The sequence below is a fragment of the Penaeus monodon genome, chromosome 39 (assembly GCF_015228065.2).
Source record: "Penaeus monodon isolate SGIC_2016 chromosome 39, NSTDA_Pmon_1, whole genome shotgun sequence".
In the NCBI taxonomy this organism is placed as follows: Eukaryota; Metazoa; Arthropoda; class Malacostraca; order Decapoda; family Penaeidae; genus Penaeus; species Penaeus monodon.
The window spans coordinates 31,404,680-31,409,679 of record NC_051424.1 but is presented as its reverse complement, the minus strand read 5'-3'; the positions used below and the strand labels follow the sequence as shown (position 1 = coordinate 31,409,679).

Sequence of the window (5,000 nt, the reverse complement as noted above, 5' to 3'; positions counted from 1 at the left end):
CACTGTTTCGATAGACATTTCGTTCCTCGCCTGGCATCGCATCGGCGTCTTGTTTTTTTTTTTCCATATTTTGACTTAAAACCCTGGCCGGCCTTTTCGCAAAAGGGTCAAATAAGGAGAATGACCTCTGATCCCTCCCTCTCCCCTCCATCTCCCCTCCCTCTCCCTTCCCTCTCCCCTCCCTCGACCGTCTTTTCTCCCTCGTCTTCTGCCTTTTCTACTCCTCTCCTTCCTTTTCTTTTTCCTTTCTTCATCTTTGTCCTTCTCTTCCCCGTTCTTACCTTTTTTTTCTTTTCTCCCTTATCTTCCACTCCTTCGCCTCTCTTCCTTCTTCCCTATCCTCCCACTCCCTCCTCCTTCCTCCCTTACTGATCACAAATCGATCTCAGAAAATAGTATTTAAAAAAATAAATAAATAAAATAAAAATAAATAAATAAATAAATACGCTCACAAAATCTAAAGCATAAAAGATATACGTTAAATAAATCACACATTTACTGATAAAACGTCATGTTAGTCTGGTGCTCCTTTTAAAAAAAAAAATAATCGAAATATGGAAATGCGAATATACTTTTTTTTTCCCCTAAACTTGGATCTTCCTCCATAAAAAAAAAACTCAATCTAAACGGAAATAAATCAAGAATTTATGAATAATGAGGACAGTTATCAGACTAACGAGCGAAGCAAATTTAGAAACCCGATAAAACAGACATTATGATCTAAAAAAAAAAAAAAAAAAAAAGGATATATATATAAATGTATACATACGTAATAAAATAAACAGCTAAATACACCCACGAAACAAGCAGGAGCAGAGCCAACAGCAGGAGCAGTAACAGCAGAAGCAGTTGGCAGCAGCTTCGACACAGCAGAGCCTCAAGTGCCAAAGACAACACGCCGGCAGGAGGAGGAGGACGAGAGAGGTCGGGGCGCTGTTGTGAGCGACCACGTGCTCTTGAGGCCTTTGGAAAGAGGAAGAGGAGGAGGAGGAGGAGGAGGAGGAAGAGGAAGAGGAGGAGGAGGAGGAGGAGGAGGAGGAGGAGGAGGAGGAGGAGGAGGAGGAGGAGAGGAGGAGGAGGAGGAGGAGGAGGAGGAGGAGGAAGGACAGAAACAGGAGGAAGAGGAGGAGGAGGAAAAAGAGGAGGAGGAAAAAGAGGAGGAGGAAGGGGAGGAAGAATCAGAGGAAGAAGAGAAGGAGAAGAGGAGAATGAAAATCAGTGTGAAAAGGGAGAGGAAGAGAAGAGAGCCTGCGAAGGAGGAGGAGGAGGAAGAGAAGTAGGGGTCGTGCCCTCTGCCCCTTCGGCGGGGTGTATCAAGGGCGCCGTTGTGGGCCTTTCGGGGATGCCCTTTCGCACTCCGACCTGACCTCGAGTCGTTGGTTAATAAGGAGGTTTCTTCCCCTCCCCTCCCCCTCCTTCTTCCCCCCTCAACTCCCCTCCTCCTTCCCCCCTCTCCTCCTCCTCCTCCTCCTTCCCCCCCTCCTCCTCCTCCTCCTCCTCCTCCTTCCCCCTCCCCCACCCTCCGTATCCCTCCTTCTCCCCATACCCTTCCCTACTATGTCTTCCCCTCATCCCTATACCCTTCCCCTTCCCCTTCCCCTTAGCTCTCACCCCCTCTTACCTTCCCTCTCCCCTTTGCCCCCCCCCTCCCTTTATCCCTCCCTTCCATCCTTTCCCTTATTCCGTGACTCTCTTCTCGTGTCCTCCCTACCCCCTAACCTTCCCTTACCTTCCCCTTACCCTGGACACTCCCTCCACCTCCTCCTCCCCTACCCTTCCCCTACCTTCCCCCCCCCCGCTCTCCCTCCTGCCCTGATCTTTGATGGATGTGAACCAGATGGAGGTTCGGGTGAGGCGAGTTTGTGTAGCGTTGTTCACATACGTTTGCGGAGATCACATCCTCTGCGCACGAACGGAGGCACACGAATATTGGGGCATCAAATTTTCACGCATTCGTTGTACCTAAACACACACACACACACACACACACACACACACACACACACACACACACACACACACACACACCGAAGACGGAAGCATGCACGCACGCACACGTGCACGCGCACACACACGCATAGAGCGGGAAAGAGAAAGAAAGAAAAAAAGAGAAAGAAAGAAAAGGAGAAAGAGAGAAAAATAAATAAAAGAAAGAAAGAGATAAAGAAAGAGAAAGAGCGAGAAAGAGAACGCGCATACAGACCCACATTTACGCACACACACGTACATGGAGCAGTCATATGTGATACCGTCACGTGTATTGTGTCTATGTTTCACCATTAGCTGAAATAAGATTTCGTAACAATGGACCTGTGACGAGACCCCTTTTTTCCTCCCTCTCCTCTCCCTCCCTCCCCCCTCTCTCTTTCTTGCTCTCTCTCTCTCTCTCTCTCTCTCTCTCTCTCTCTCTCTCTCTCTCTCTCTCTCTCTCTCTCTCTCTCTTTCTTTCTTTTATTGTCTTCAATCCTAATTTACTTTCATTTCTTCTCTTTGTCTTCAATCCTAATTCTTTTCCCCCCCCCACTCTCCCTCCCCTCCCCTCCCTTCCCCTCCCCTTCCTCCCCTCCCTCCCTTCCCCTCCCTTCCCCTCCCCTCCCCTCCCCTTCCCTCTCCTCCTCCCTCCCTTCCCCTCCCCTCCCCTTCCCTCCTTCCCTCTCCTCCTCCCTCCCTTCCCCTCCCCTTCCCTCCAACCCGTTACGCCACAATTTCGAAAAATACAATTAATATTCACTCGCCCTCGTACAAGTCAAAACAGTCTTACACAGCAGAGTTCGCCTGTTTATGTCAACACAGCTCGAGGCGACACGTCAACAACACTGTCGGTCTGTCGGTTCGAGGGGGAGGAGGGGAAGGGGGTGAGGGGGAAGAGGGGGGAGGGGGAAGAGGGGGAGGGAGAGGGTGAGGGAGGGGGTGAGGGAAGGGAGAGGGGAATGGAGGAAGAGGGTGAGGGGGAAGAGGAGAGGGGGAAAAGGTGAGAAACAGAAAGGAAGAAAGAAAATAGAAAGCGGAGGAAAGGGAAGAGTTAGGGAAGAAAGGGAATAGAAGATGATGAATAAGAGAAGGGGAAAAAAAAAAAAAGAAAGAAGAAAAACAGATAGATAAGCAGAAGAATAAAAGGAGAATAAAAAAAAAAAAGCGGGGAAAAAAAAAAAAAGAGAAAGAGAGAAAAGAAAAAAGTGAAAAGAGTAAAAAACAAAAGAAAAACAAAAAGAAAAAGAAGAGAAAAAGAGAAACGAAAGATCGAAAAAAAGAACAAGAAAAAATAAAAAAAAAGAAAAGAAAAAGAAAAACGAAAAAAAAGACGAATAAGAGGCAGCAGAAAAAGAACGATATAAAAAAAAACAAATAAACAAACAAACAAATAAAAATACAAAGCACAAAAACAACTAGAAAAAAAGGGAAGACGACCAAGAAAACCAAGAAGAAGAAAAGAGAAGAAGATGAAAAGTAAGAGGAAGATCACAGCAAAGAAAAGTGTTATTCGATTCGACACGATCCGAACACGCTTATCAAACTGAGCAAAGCATCTGAAGCAATGGCTGTTTCGCGATGTATTTCCTCGTTGATTATCTCTTTGCCTCTCGTCTTTGCGCGGAGTGTGTTTGTTTCGCCTTCCTTCTCTGTCTTTGTTCGGTTTGTTTCTACCTACCCTTAACCTCTACAACCCCTAACCCCCCCTCCCTACCCCTCTCAATCCCCCCCTACAGAAGTCGCCATGGTCAGCGCTTCATATCAACCTCCCCCCCCCCCTCCCTACCTCCTTCCCCATGCACTCCCCTCCTCCTCCCCTCCCCCCTCATCGTGACCTCTTTGAAAATATTTATTGCAGTCTGGTCATCTTGCCTCTTCCACGGGTCACCGCTTCAGGCCTGCTGACGTAGGAGCGGCTGGCGGCGTGGGCGGGGTGGGCGGGGCGTGGGCTGGCAAGGGCGGGGTGGGCGGGCGTGAGCTGGCAAGGGCGGGGTGGGCGGGCGTGGGCTGGCAAGGGCGGGGTGGGCGTGAGGATCTCTAGTACGCCTTCAACACGCGCCCGAGATTAGCCAACTCTCATGTCACTCTCGACTTCACGCCCTCACTCTCCCTCTCGTTTCCTTCGCTGAGGTCCCCAAGCATGGACTGCAGAGAGAAATACGAAAAGCCGCGCGCAACAGCAGAAGGAATGACAGCAGAAGGAGAAAGGAATAACACCAGAAGAGAGGAGGAACAGCAAACGGAGAACAGCAACAGCGACAGGAGCGGCGCCCAACCCCAGCGGTGACACATCAACAGCGACCAGCTGCGAGAAGTCATTAGCAAAGTCAGTGATGTTGCAATGCGTGTTGCAGATCGTGCAAGCCGACGGTGACCTGTTGTGTGACCTTCAGGGTCGTTAGGCCCAGACGCCGAGTCATCTGATCCCTGATTGGCTGGTAATTGGACCAATGAGTCGCCTGGGCCCAGGAGACAATTTGCGGGATAAACCGACCTCGCTGTCTGGGGCGCGCGCGGCCGCACGCACGCAGCCGCACTACGCATATGCAGCTCTGCGGATTGGTATTTGCGTATACGCACGGAGGATTATGTACGCACGTCTTTCTATACGTACGAGTAATACGTACAAGTATACAAGTAAGAACATGTGTGTACAAGCGTCCGAACGTAAAAACACATGCGTAATAGATGTGTACACAGACATACTCACGCAAATACACACATACCCGCGAAATAAAAAACGCACATAGAAACCCCCACATAAATCAGTGCCATAAATCAGAAGTACATTAAGCGACCAACCATTATAAAAAAAAAAAAAACACACAAACAAAAAAACAAACAGACAAACGAACACAAACCAACGAGGAGCCAAGATATCCGATAGCCCGCGATAGCCCGCGATAGCCTCCGATAGCCTCCGATAGCCCAGGGAGTTATGTAAGGTGCCTCAAGTATAAACAAATTTAAAGTGAAACAAACAGCGGGTCTTTTCGATTTAAGTGTTGTGAAGGGAAGTGATGACGTTT

General features: G+C 48.8%; 1 protein-coding gene across 1 annotated transcript in view; it reads right to left on the bottom strand.

Annotated features, from left to right (window-relative positions):
* Positions 1–5,000, bottom strand: part of LOC119597267 (LIM/homeobox protein Lhx1-like) — a 58,758-nt gene that overhangs the window by 21,355 nt on the left and 32,403 nt on the right. The window lies entirely within an intron of this gene.